This window comes from Somniosus microcephalus, chromosome 17, assembly GCF_052327205.1.
Source record: "Somniosus microcephalus isolate GS21.2 chromosome 17, FLI_Smic_1.0, whole genome shotgun sequence".
NCBI classification, from domain to species: Eukaryota; Metazoa; Chordata; class Chondrichthyes; order Squaliformes; family Somniosidae; genus Somniosus; species Somniosus microcephalus.
The window spans coordinates 77,914,300-77,928,735 of NC_141003.1; the positions used below are offsets into that span (position 1 = coordinate 77,914,300).

At 47.7% G+C, this 14,436-nt stretch overlaps 1 protein-coding gene and 1 pseudogene across 1 annotated transcript in view; both read right to left on the reverse strand.

Annotated features, from left to right (window-relative positions):
- Positions 1-14,436, reverse strand: part of celf2 (cugbp, Elav-like family member 2) — an 897,865-nt gene that overhangs the window by 689,280 nt on the left and 194,149 nt on the right. The gene's annotated exons all lie outside the window — the stretch shown is intronic.
- Positions 12,118-12,647, reverse strand: LOC147105875 (mitochondrial import receptor subunit TOM20 homolog pseudogene; annotated as a pseudogene).

The following is a 14,436-nucleotide window of genomic DNA, read 5'->3' on the forward strand; positions in this document are numbered from 1 at the left end:
GCATTGTAAGGGACTCCTTGGTATGTGATGCTCAGAGGTGACATTGGAAGCAACAAAGCCTCCTTCAGGAGATAAATGAATCCCGCGCCACCAAAGGCAAAGTGCCCCTGGCAGCAAGGTTCATCGGCTGCTGCTGCAGCACTGGCTGGGCACATTCACCCTTGTGACTCTACACGTGGATGGGCTGAACTCTCGGCCGCTGCTTCGGCTGCCCTATTAAGACCTTCCCCCAGCATCCGGGCATGGTCAGTGTTATAAATCTCATCATTCATCAAGAAACTACTCATGAAATAACGCTGGATGGCCAGCTGGTGGTGCCGTCCAAGGAGTATAAATACTCGGGCATCGGCCCCAGCTTACCAGGGACATTTTGTAAGACAAGGTACTAGTGAAGTACAACTAGACCTCCATGTTCTGAAACAAGTTGATTAAAGCCTTGCTTTATACTCAAACCAAGTGTGTAGTGAGTTTTATTACATCAGTCAGTGTGTGCAGAACGATAAAAGTCACAAGCATGAATTTACAGCGAGAGATCAGGAGAGCCCCTGTGGAAATGCCAGCCCTTGATGTCCATCTCGCCTGCTCCAAAGTCCAAAAAATCCCATACACTGCTTTCTCCCCCTCGTCCCCTGCTCCCGCTCAAATTTGCTGGCTCCACAGACAGTCTGTTCCACATATTCACCACCGTCTGCGTAAAGCGGTTGAATCTAAAAGGTCTCTTCACCTCCACCCTTCTGAACTCGAGTCTGTGTCCTTCTGTGGTTTGATTATATCAAATATCCTATTTGGATTCAGTTTCTCTCCATCTCTTAGAATCCTGACTACTTCAATAAAATCTCCTTTGACTCTTCATTTCTCCACTGTAAACGTTCTCTTTTTCCTGTAATCTCTCCTCGTGTCTCAGGTTAATCCACCAATCATTACGATTTACTATGTTTTACTGTGTTAAAGGCACTATATAAATGCAAGTTGTTGTTGTTGTTGGTAGCTAACATTTCTGATGTCCACTCGGGTCCTTCTGTAGCAATTTAACCTATTTTTGGTCCAGAAATGTTCGTCCTACCAACCAAACTGCCGGCTCCCACAGCGAGAAATCCTGTTCTCTTCTAAATGGGGATATTACATAAAATATATAGAAACATAGAAGATAGGAGCAGGAGTAGGCCATTCGGCCCTTCGAGCCTGCTCTGCCATTCAACGAGATCATGGCTGATCATCCAAACCCTAGCACCCGGTCCCTACACCGACAGCCATCCCACCCAAGCCCTATCCCCGTAACCCCACGTATTTAATCCCCCCTAACACTAAGGGTCAATTTTTATCATGGCCAATCAACCTAACCCGCACATCTTTGGACTGTGGGAGGAAACCGGACCTTCATTGCTCCTGCATCATGCACCTTTAATCTATCGTCGCTGAACGAGTTGAACTTCTGACTCCAGCACTGCAGTGGTTCCAATAGTCAATACTGTTCCAAAAAAAAGAGTTCACCATTTCCTTTGGAAACACAGATGTCCGTGGCAGTGTTCCCAGATCTTGGTCAGGCTTTTTCCTGCATTTCCTTGCTGGGTTTCCTGTATGTTTTTCCACAGTGTCCTCATAGGAATGAAACTGAATCAAAGTCTGCAAACCATTCTGATCTGTGTTGATAAATAGTGAAGGAAGACACTAAAGCTGCTTTCCCCCCCCCCCAGAGACTTGAGTATAAAATCTAGGCTGACAGTCCCAGTGTGGTACTAAGGGAGTGCTGCACCATCAGAGGTGCCGTCTTTCGGATGGGATGTTAAACTGAGGCCCCGGTCTGCCCTCTCAGGTGGATGTGAAAGATCCCTAGGCATTATTTTGAAGAAGAGATGGGGAGTTCTCCCCGGTGCCCTGGCCAATATTTATCCCTCAACCAACATCATTAAAACAGATTATCTGGTCATTATCTCATTGCGAGACCTATATTACAACAGTGACTACTCTTCAAAAAGTTCTTAATTGGCTTTAAATCGCATTGGGGTCATCCCGAGGTCGTGAAAGGCGCTATATAAATGCAAGGCTTTCTTTCTTTTTTTGTTATTCCGCCTCTGGATTATGGAAAATGGCTTATCGGCACAAATGCCAGCAACTGGCCGACGGACTCCTAAAATCTGACCTAAAGCAATGGTCGGCAGCAGTTTAATTCTGCCAGGTGAAGACTGGAGTACAACGTGTTCCCTGGTACTGAAAGTTTCTGCCCCGCTGATGACTAGTTGAATCCCCATCAGCTGCGTTTTTATATACAGGTGCTTATTTAGTTTGGATTCTGGGAGGTCACCTTTATGATCCATCTCTCCAGTTTACACTACTTAATCCAGCTCCATTGTCCTGGCGGTCCACACACAGCCTCAGTTTATTTTGCAGGATCTGTGTTTCCGCAGCTGGGCTAAGGGAGCTGGGATTAGTGGTGCACACATGTGGAGCCGGCTCACAGACGGTGGTCCGCTGGAATCCGCACTAAACAAGCGCCAACAACGACAACTCGAGTTTATAATCACCCTTTAATGTAGATAAATGTTCCAAGGCAGTTCACAGAAACAAATAAAACGGCAGTGGAGGATGCACATAGCACTCCTTTTCTTTAACACACACCTTCTAAGTGCCCAGTCTTCAGATCACTAAAGCTGTTAATAAGACACCTTGTCATGCCCGATTTTGGATATGCTGCCTTTATATTCACTGCATCTTTCCGCCATTACACCTTCATTAGAGCCCGGGAAAGAGCGACACATAATGAAAGACTTGCATTTCTATAGCGCCTTTCGTGACCTCAGTACGTCCCAACGCGCTTTACAGCTAATGAAATACTTTTGAAGTGTAGTCTCTGTTGTAATGTCGGAAAGGCAGCAGCCGATTTACACAAAGCAAGCTCCCAAAACAGTAATACGATAATGATTTTCTATACGATAAAAATTTCTTTCTAAGGAGCTAAATTATACTTCTTGCGCATGCAGGCTGTACTTCATTTGCTTTTAGGTATTGATTGAGGGATAAATATTGGCCAGGACACCGGGGATAACTCCCCTGCTCTTCTACAAATAGTGCCATGGGATCTTTCACGTCCATTTGAGAGGGCAGACAGGGCCTCGGTTTAATGTCTCATCTGAGTGTCAGCCTCTGGCAGTGCAGCACTCCCTCAGTACTGCACTGGAGTATCAGCCTCCGACAGTGCAGCATTCCCTCAGTACTGCACTGGAGTATCAGCCTCCGACAGTGCAGCATTCCCTCAGTACTGTACTGGAGTATCAGCCTCCGACAGTGCAGCATTCCCTCAGTACTGCACTGGAGTATCAACTTCTGGCAGTGCAGCACTCCCTCAGCACTGCACTGGAGTATCAGCTTCTGGCAGTGCAGCACTCCCTCAGTACTGCACTGGAGTATCAGCCTCTGGCAGTGCAGCACTCCCTCAGCACTGCACTGGAGTATCAGCTTCTGGCAGTGCAGCACTCCCTCAGCACTGCACTGGAGTATCAGCTTCTGGCAGTGCAGCACTCCCTCAGTACTGCACTGGAGTATCAGCCTCCGACAGTGCAGCACTCCCTCAGCACTGCACTGGAGTGTCAGCCTCCGACAGTGCAGCACTCCCTCAGTACTGCACTGGAGTGTCAGCCTCCGACAGTGCAGCACTCCCTCAGTACTGCACTGGAGTGTCAGCCTCCGACAGTGCAGCACTCCCTCAGCACTGCACTTGATCGTCAGCCTAGATTTTGTGGAACCTTGCTGTGCACAAATGTGGATGTCCTGAGGTTGTGAAAGGCGCTATATAAAGGCAAGGCTTTCTTTTATGATGATGATTACCATGTTCTGGGATTATTGTGTATTGTCCAAATAGATCATCAATTTATAGTAATTGATAACAGCAAGTTAGAATCAGTCTGAGCCAGCTCTTTCACATTCCATGTGTATTATAAGCAGCAGTTTTTGGAAAGCTAGCATCAGAAATAAACCCCCCCCCCCACCAAAACAGTAAAGAATCCACTCAAATAAAAACAGAAAATGCTGGAAATACTCAGCAGGTCGGGCAGCATCTGTGGAGAGAGAAACAGAGTTAACGTTTCAGGTCGATGACCTTTCGTCAGAACTGGAAAAAGTTGGAGATGGAACAGGTTTTTAAGCATGTGCAGGAGCCGGGTTAAAATGCTGCCTGAGCTGCTGAGTATTCCCAGCATTTTCTGTTTTTATTTCAGATTTCCAGCATCCGCAGTAGTTTGCTTTTGTGAAAGAACCCACTCAGTCTGGATGAACCTCATTACACCTGGAACAAAGCACCAGCAAAGGTCAATGGCTTTGAGGGGAGGAGGAGGAGGAGGAGGAGAGAAAACTGGGGGGGAAAATATTAATATTCCAACCTCAAAAGCCCACAGCAAGTAACACTTCTGTCATTTGAAACTTAAGTTTCGAAAATTTATTTCCAAGGAGCTAAATTATACCTCTTGCACATGCAGGCTGTACTTTATGGCCTAGAAATTCAGTGCCCTTAGCACCGATTTTGCGGCGCTAGAGGGCCTAGCGCTGCAATTGGCGCCGGTTCCTAAATTGCCTGGGGCCCTTCCGCGGCGGTAGACCGGTAGCGCTGCGCCGGCACCGATGACGTCATCGGTGTGCGCAGCGTCCCGGTTGCCGTGGTAACCCGGCCCCAAGCCGAAATTCAGTTGCGGCCGCCTCGCCAGTGGCAGCCGCAACTAAGGCCTAGAAATTGGGTTTTGGCGCAGCGACGGCTTTAGCGCCGGAAGTTAGTGCCGGAGCTAAGTCGCGCTGGGCGGGCCAAAAATTCAATAGTTCTGCGCCCAAACGGCTGCCGGCGCTGCTGAGAGCTGTTTGCGCCTGAAAACTGGCGCTACGCCCTGAATATCGGCGCTATTCCGGCGCTGCGGCGCCCGCTGCGGTGCGGCAGGTTCGGGAAGTGCAGGCCTCCTCCTTCCCTTAAGGAGGAGCTGCCTGCACCCGGCCGCGGCCCGCGAAAATCTTTTTAAAAATGAGCCCGGCACCTCGGACAAGTGCCGGGCTTGCTTCTGTTCCGGGGGGGGGGGGGAAGTCCGGGGGGGGGGGGGGGAGTCCGGGGGGGGGGGGGGGGAAGTCCGGGGGGGGTGGGGGGGGGGGAAGTCCGGGGAGGGAGCTGCGGCCAGGCGGCCGGCGGGAAAGCGGCCGGCCGCCGCGGGGCCTTTAATGCGCCGGCGCAATGTCATGTAAGACTCTGTTGCCAGAGTCTTAGTTGCGGCTGCCACGGGCGAGGCGGCCGCAACTGAATTTCGGCGCTGGGGCCCGTCGGCATGGCAACCGGGACGCTGCGCACACCGATGACGTCATCGGTGCCGGCGCAGCGCTACCGGTCTACCGCGGCGGAAGGGCCCCAGGCAATTTCGGCGCCTGCGCCAATTGCAGCGCTAGGCCCTCTAGCGCCTCAAAATCGGCGCTAAGGGCACTGAATTTCTAGGCCTAAGACTCCGGCAAACGAGTGCTGCCGGAGTCTGCGCCGGCGCTTTAAGGAGGCGCGGCGGCCGGCCGCTTTCCCGCCGGCCGCCTGCCCGCAGCTCCCTCCCCGGACTTTCCCCCCCCCACCCCCCGGAACAGATGCAAGCCCGGCACTTGTCCGAGGTGCCGGGCTCATTTTTGAGGAGATTTGCGCGGGCCGCGGCCGGGTGCAGGCAGCTCCTCCTTAACGGAAGGAGGAGGCCTGCACTTCCCCAGCCTGCCGCACCGCATCGGGTGCCGCAGCGCCGGAATTGCGGCGCGAAACGGCAGTTAGCGCCCTTTTCCAGGCGCTAAGACCCTTCAGTAGCGCCGGCAGCCGTTTGGGCGCGGCGCCACTGAATTTTTGGCGCGCGCAGGGGACTTAGCGCCGGCACTAATTTCCGGCGCTAAAGCCCTGGCTAAGCCAAAACCCAATTTCTAGGCCAATGTGTCTAATTTCTTGGCAGGCTTTGTAATACTGGTTTGTCTGATTTAAAAGGTGACGTGATAAGCAGCATGTGCCGTACTCAACTGCTCACAGGTTCGGCATCAGTGACACGCGCAGATCAGGCGAGGAAGGGACAGGGAGAACTTGCCATGGTTTTGTTTTTTTTAGGAATCTTGCTTCAAAAATAGCCCCCTTTCCCAAGACTGCTCTGATTTCGCTTCGGTGAGCTCGCCAACTGCCCATTCATGCCATCGATGTGCGTTCTGTTCCCTCAGCAGGCGAATGCACGGAGCCATTCAGGGCTCGAACATTCCAGGGTTGACCCCCCTGGCCTTTTGCTAAATGGTCTAACCTCAGCTGGGGCAGCAGCAAGAATATTTGATTGACCTCAATAGCCTCAGGGTAGGGGAAAGGAGAACATCACTGAGGCTTTCCACTCCTGATTACTGTCGAGTTACCCCTGGTCCCCCAGATTCTCACCAACTTCTACCGGTGCACCATCGAGAGTATCCTGTCCGGCTGCATCACTACCTGGTATGGCAACTGCACCGCCACAGACCGCAAGGCTCTACAGATGGTGGTGAAAGCTACACAACATACTATAGGAATTAAACTACCTGCTGTCCAGGATATCTACCCTGAGAGGTGCCGGGGGAAGGCCCTGAGAATCATCAAAGACGCGAGCCACCCCAGCCACAACCTCTTCGCCCTGCTCCCGTCCGGTAAGAGATACCGAAGCATACGGTCTCGTATCAGCAGGTTTCGAAACAGCTTCTATCCCCAGGCCATAAGACTCATGAACGAATAATTTATTATTATTTATTACTGTTGTTTTATTTATTATTACTGTATTTCTATTAGTATTTTTATCATTGCTATGCCATATTTATTCCAATGTTGGGAGGACTCGTAAAAATCAACATTTCATTGTGCAGTACACACGTTTGCTGCATATATGACAAATAAATAATTGAATTGAATTGGTGAAAAATGTGTGTGTGTATACGCACGCGTGTGTGTGCGCGCGCATGTGTATACACACGCATGTGTGTGCATGCGCGTGTGTGTGTGTGTGTGTGTGTGTGTGTGTGTATATACGCGTGTGTGTACACAGGTTGGGGCCAGTTGTAATGCCTTTCATGGTATCACGACCTGCTTCCCACAGTAGAGCTTTGTCCAACACTGAACCAGATGTCACTTGTCCACCCCTCTCCCTTTTACTGGCCACTTGTCCTGAAGGTGTTCGGGTAGGTAACCAAAAGCTCAATCCTAACATCTCCTTATTCGGCTCATTGTGTTTGATGACGCTCCTGTGAAGCACCTTGGGCCGGTTTACTACGTTAAAGGCGCTATATAAATGAAAGTTGTTGTTGTTGGATGCGGATTGCCCTCCCGTATCTCATACAATTGGCCAGGCTTCATGTGTTAGGCTAATGCATGAATCGTGGTCAATTGCTGGAAGTACCAGAGGGCAGCCAGCATCTATGGAACCGAATCCCCACCTTCAGGACAAGTGGGCAGTAAAAGGGAGAAGAGGGTGGACTAAGGACAAATCCACAGTGGCTTTATTATAACAGGAACTGTTTGGGAGATAGGGAGGAGAATGGTAGAGACAGAAAGGTGTGGCTTCGGATGTCCTTACTTTAGATAGAGGCCAGAGAGATTCAGGAAATGGATGGTTCTACTGTGGCTGAGCAATCCGCTCCTCCAGATAATCACCCAGGTGGTGGAGGCAAAGATTTACCCCCTTTTGTTTTATTAGTGTAAACTCAAAAGTGCCAATCAGGGAACTGAATAACTGCTTTGTTTGCGTATTCCTCTGTCCACCATTTGGTTTAATTTGATACACCACAATGAATATGTTTGGTGTATTGTAAAATGTTAACTATTTAGAAACTAATAGAATTACTATTGTTGACCTGAATTAATGGCCTTTTATTATTTTTGAAATGTTGTTTTTATTGATATTTTTCACAGCCAAGCATATTTAAGGTCATGAAGCATGTTTAATAGTTATGTTAAAGAGCCTGATAGGGAATAGCCAAATAAATACAAAGAGCAAACAAATCCATTGGTTAACCTATTCCCCATCACACACACACCTGGCCAAGGTAACCTCCTGCCCTACATTAATTCCCTCTCATTCCCAATAAGCACATGGTTATATGCAAACAGAGGAACAGGGCAGAGGGAGTGAGTTTTAATATCCTCCTAGCAGCCAGTGTATCTCTAAATATGGGTACATACTATCTTTTCAATTGCAGAGGTTAAAACGCCAGTCAGAAGGTCATGCACATTCTGCCTCATCAGCACACATTGTCGTACAATGGCTAGAATCTGTTCAGTCACATTAACACTCGCTCAAACCCTCAATCTGGGAGCCCATAACACGATGCTCCACTTGCTCATTAATTACCACTTCCAGAATCACCCAGGAACTATGCAGCACCTCCCAAACCCACGACCTCTTCCACCTAGAAGGACAAGGGCAGCAGATGCATGGGAACACCACCACCTCCAAGTCCCCCTCCAAATCACACATCATCCTGACTCAGAAATATATCGCCGATCCTTCATCGTCGCTGGGTCAAAATCCTGGAACTCCCTCCCTAACAGCACTGTGGGAGTACCTTCACCGCACGGACTGCAGTGGTTCAAGAAGGCGGCTCACCACCACCTTCTCAAGGGCAATGAGGGAGGGGCAATAAATGCTGGATTTGTCAGCGACGCCCACATCCCATAAAAAACGAATAAAACAAAGTAACACCTGCTAGAAAGTTTGGTCCTCTGCAGTTCCAAATGTCCAAGCTTAGAAAGATTTTGGTCATCTGTGACTTGTCCTTCCCCTGGTGCTGCTATCAATAATACAAATAACTCACACCTTCCCCAAGCCGGAGTTGCGCCCGAGTCATTTTCATAGAAAATATCCCATAGGTTTGCAGAAATTTGAAAATTGGAAAAAAGTAGGAAAAGCAATGAAGAAATCCACAGCCTGTCTTCCCTTCCTCCTTTTAATGACCCCCACATCTCATCGCCCAACTCTTTTGCTGATGATTTAGCTCGACATTCATCAACTTTGTTCAGATTGCACCTTTCAAATGGTAACAATCTCCAATTGTCTAGCAGCAGGATCTCTGAACCCCTCCTTCATGACCGCCTTCACGGCTTCCAATTGGGCAATCAAAAAGCTTGTTTCTTTCAGTTTTTCAAAGACACAGTTTCTTTGCATCTCTCACAACTCTAACTTCCAGCTCTCTCTGATGGTTCCATCCTTACTCCTACTTCATCTACCAATGTTACTGGCCTCATTATCGCCTCTGACCTCAAATGGAACTCCTATATCTCCATTGTTGCTAAAGCTGCCTCTCAGATGCTTGGTCTTCTACTTTGTGCAAACACTTCTTTTCTCCTCAACAACTCTTATTTATAAAGCAAAAGTTTGTGCAAGATTTAAATACTGCCCCTACCTCTGGGAAGGTTTATCTAGCACTTGTCTCACTCTCCTGGCCAAGATTTTCTTGAGTAGGGGATCCATCTCACATTTGATCTCTGTCCACTCTCTTTCACCATTGCAACCTTCCTAGTCTTTCCCTATTCTACACTACTGAGGTTATAGTTCTGAACTTTCATCTCTTGTTTCTTCAAAGCTCCAAATACACTATCCCTCGCACTCTTTCTCCTCTCCATATCCTCCCTAGCAAGGATGTCTTGCTGCAGTTGTACAGGGCCTTGGTGAGACCGCACCTTGAGTATTGTGTGCAGTTTTGGTCGCCTTATCTGAGGAAGGACGTTCTTGCCATGGAAGGAGTGCAGCGAAGATTCACCAGACTAATACCTGGGATGGCAGGAATGACGTACGAGGAGAGATTGGGTCGATTGGGCTTGTACTCACTGGAGTTTAGAAGATTGAGAGGGGATCTCATCGAAACCTATAAAATTCTGTCAGGCCTGGACAGACTAGATGCAGGAAGGATGTTCCCGATGGCCGGGGAGTCCAGAACTAGGGGTCATAGTCTAAGGATAGGGGTAAGCCATTTAGGACTGAGATGAGGAGGAATTTATTCACCCAGAGAGTGGTGAACCTGTGGAATTCTCTACCACAGAAGGCAGTGGAGGCCAATTCATTAAATATATTCAAGAAGGAGTTGGATATATTTCTTAAGGCTACAGGGATCAAGGGATATGGGGAGAAAGCAGGGACAGGGCACTGAGTTTGGATGATCAGCCATGATCTCGTTGAATGGCGGAGCAGGCTCGAGGGGCCGAATGGCCTACTCCTGCTCATATCTTCTATGAAATCAAGATTCACTGCACAATCTCCTGTCCCAGGTCCTTCTTTACAGGAGCTTTTATTTTATTCATTCTCGGGATGTGGGCGTCGCTAGCAAGGCCAGCATTTATTGCCCTTGAGAAGATGGGTTAGGTCATGGAGGTCCAGCTCCAAACTGGAACTTCTTACCTCCCAGTCATTTCCTCCTCATATAACCTTCAGGCTTTTAAAAACCAGGCTCGGCAGCATTTAATCAGCACTTCCCGATTAACCTGGGTGGTGTCATGCGCTTTGGGTCTTGGTCATTCACATTGGTGCATATTATAAAAGAAAAGGTCCAATGGCATTCTAACTAGACAAAGGAAACTTACTGTACCATGACTTTACTTAATAACATAAAGTACAGCATACTCCACAAAGGATAACACATGGCTGTCAGTGAGCTGTGCATAGCTGCCAATCAGTTACGCAACGGCAATCCAGCAGCAAATTGCAACACTGTCAGTGACTTTTAAGAGTGGCAATGAGTCACTCCTCTGACAGTGAGCACCACGGCTGTAGCAGTGAGGTGCACAACTGGCACTGAGTTACAAGTTGTAATTCAACGTCTTTCAGATGAGACGTTAAAGCGAGGCCCCGTCTGCTCTCTCAGGTGGATGTAAAAGATCCCATGGCACTATTTGGAAGAGGAGCAGGGGGAGTTCTCCCCGGTGTCGTGGCGAATATTTATCGCTCAATCAACATCACTAAAAACAGATTATCTGCTCATTAACACATTGCTGTTTGTGGGAGCTTGCTGTGCACAAATTGGCTGCTGCATTTCCTACATTACAACAGTGACTACTTCAAAAAGTACTTCATTGGCTGTGAAGAGCTTTGGGACGTCCTGAGGTCGTGAAGGGCGCTATATAAATGCAAGTTTTTTTTACATAACTGGCAGTGGATTAGCAGACTGTAATGTGTAATGTAGCTGAGAGTTACATGGCTGGTGGTGCATTTACAAAGTGTACTTTAGTAGTGAGCTGCATAACTGGCACTGAGTTATCAAGTTGTAATTCAGCCAGGAGTTGCAAGCCCAGCTGTAGGTTAGAGACTGTAATTAATGAAGTCGTTCTGACGATGTCACTAAATCTCAACCGTGAAGCTCAAGCAGTTTATCATTATCAGCAGAACGCAATGGCTGAATATAGCCATAAATTCTCTGCCCGATACTTGTTTTTTCTTTAGGATATATAGCGGATAGCTGGTCTTTTTCCACATTTTAAAAATTTTAGTTATTAGAAAGCTGCATGAATGTACTGGTCTCGCAAATGATAAAACTGCAAGTTCCCAATTGTGCGTGGAAGGGAAGGCTGACTGCACAATTAAGGCAGCGCAGAATGTGTCTATGTTTCAGGTTAAGTCTGGAGAAAAGAAAAAAGAAAAAGCCAGTTAGCAGAAACACAGGATATGTCCCGCACAGGATATTTATTATCGACTCTGAAATCCTCATCTTCAAATCTTTCCTTGCCTCATTTCTCTCAGCCTCAGTAATCTGTTCCATTCTTATGTCTCAGCATGGTCTCTCCACCCACCTCACTCTGGTCTACTGCGCAAGCTCCTCCTTCCCTCACTATGTTCCAGCATTGGTGACAAAGCCTTCAGCCACAATCCCTTCCCCTCTCCACCACACCCTGAAATTCTCTTCCTCACCCATTCCAGCTTCCTCCCTATACATCTTCCAAAGCCTTCACAGTCAATTTATCTCCTTCTTCTTGCTCAGGTTCCCTAATCCCCATTGTAAAGTGCTGTGGGATTGAGAAAAAGATGTTTTAAAAAGAGTGCCAAATACACTGGGGGGAAACTTGTACACAAAAATAAAGTGATACTTCTTTGTGGATGGAGTAACTCTAAATCAAACACACTTCCCAGTTTAGACACAGAGTCTGCGTTAGATGACACTTTATCTGAAATATAAAGAGATGTGGTCAGTGGAGAAAGCGCCTCACTCAATAATCATCTGCTGCTTCACTATTCATAAGCTGACGGTTGAGAGTTTCATCAGGAGCAAATGGAAAATTGGTGGGGGTATGGTCTGTTGGAGAACGTGAAGGAGTTGCTGGGGTTGGCCACAAATTGCAACCGCGTTCGACAGATGATCAACGCCAATCTCGTAGTCACCTTGCGACAGAAACTCTTCCCCTAGCTGGATCTCCTCCAGGAAAAATGCCTGCATGGCCTCTGCATCCTTCTGGTCTGGGAAGCCGGAGATCTCGTTGCCCTTTGCGGCCAGTCTCTGCTTCCTCCTTCGCTCCTGCAGCCTCTTCTTGAAGTTGGGATCATTCCGCCGCTTCCTGTCGAAGTAAATGCAGTATCCGACAAAGAGTGCTCCGCAGATCCCTACTGCAATGGTGCTCGTCTTCCCCATCATAGTTCAGTCTGTATCCACACTTCACACTTTCTTTAACATTGTGAGATGGGCAGGCTGAGGCTGGTTGCAATGTAACAAAGCCGATTGTGATGTCTAACCTGAAGTCCTTTGTCATCGTGACAAATGCCACACACAGTTTTTTTTTCCCCCAGCAACAAATTTTTTTTTCGATCGATAAACTTAGTCGGAGGGCTGAGGCCCACAGCGCAGGACACCACCAAGGATGCAAAATGTAGGAGAGAAGACGAGATGAATTAGGAAGTAGTGAGTGATTAGGTGACAGATGATAAAAAAAATTTAAATCTCATTTGCATTCCAAGTGATCCTTCCCTCTTCCAAATGTGCCCATACCTCCTGTCTCAGTGATTCAAACTCCAGCCACTTGTCCGCGGACTAACTCCTCTGTAATTCTGCCTTTTCTTCCCAAAAAGGGGAGAAAGCAAGGAATGAAGAGAAAGATGAAGAAGAATAAAGGAAAATGTTAGGACACACACACACACACACACACACACACACACAAGGAGATTAAATTGTCATTTTCTTTGAGTAATAGACAGAGTGGTTTCTGTCAATGCCTCAGTGAGTTTTTCTAGTGAATAGCTGAGCCATAGAGGCCAGAAGGCCCCAGGACTGATTCCTGACCTGCGCTGAGTGAACCTATCTCGGACAAGGCAGTAGTAAGGGTTCCACAGTAGGCCCTGGCGTAGGGAGGAGAAAAATCTTCCTGTTCCTGATTGATAGTGAATCCTAGTGTAAGCACACGTGTGGGGACACTGGCTGAGATGACTCCCTAGTCTGCTCATGTTCATTGTCAAAGCTCATACATGAAGTTACGGTCACTTGGATGAGGTACGAGAACATCACCAGCAAGAGGGGAGAAAAATTGGTGAAGAGAACAAGGGATAGAATGAGTAAAATGTGAGATTTCTGTATTATATTTTATATGACTTTAGATTGACAGGGTAAACATAATTTAAATCTATCTTCAGCCAGTTGCATCTATAAAAGAATCCTTTTGTTTCTGCCACAAGTGATGGGCAACAAACCTTGTTGACTATAGCCACCAACATATTCGATGAGTCTAGGACCGAGAACACTTTGCTCGTTGATATTGCCTGCATTCAGAAATTAATTGTGCCAAAAGATTATGTGTATATGAGTCACTTTTTGGAGATGTTAATGTATATGGTTCAACAGAATCTGGGGCTGGGGGAGAAAACTGGCAAAATTAATCTCGGCAAACTGTTCACTATGGTGAAGGGCTCAAACATCGGGTTAAGTGACTAGTTAAATATTAGGAAATCAGAAGTAAGAAGGGAAATTAGGTGGATGTTTTTCAACCAAAGGGTAACAGCCTTGTGGAATAACTTGGAGCAGACAGTGTAACTTGGAGCAGACAGTGTAACTTGGAGCAGACAGTGTAACTGAGTTCAAGAGACAATGGGGGCGATTTTGCCAGCCCTGGGGAGGCGGGACTGACAGGAAAATGGCAGAATTTGGGGGCGGGTGCCTTACCCACCTCTGTGCCATCTTCCTAGGAGGCGGGTAGCCGTCCCACGCCGGGTACTGTCTCCTTGGAGGCGGGAAGGGATTAAAGCTTATTAACTGCCTGTTAACAAGTAGTTAACAGGCAGAAAATAGGATTATCCCCTTTTTGCCCTCACAAGTGTGGGCTTCCCGAAGGTTCCAAAACCTGCCAGCTCAGCAAGGCAAGTACTGGGTCTGCGAGGGTCGGGGGTGGGGGGGTGCAAAAGTGTGGTGTGAAGGTAAGTGATGGGTGCAAGAGGGGAGAGGTGAGTATCTGAGGTAAGTGCAAAGTGTTTTTAAAAGTGT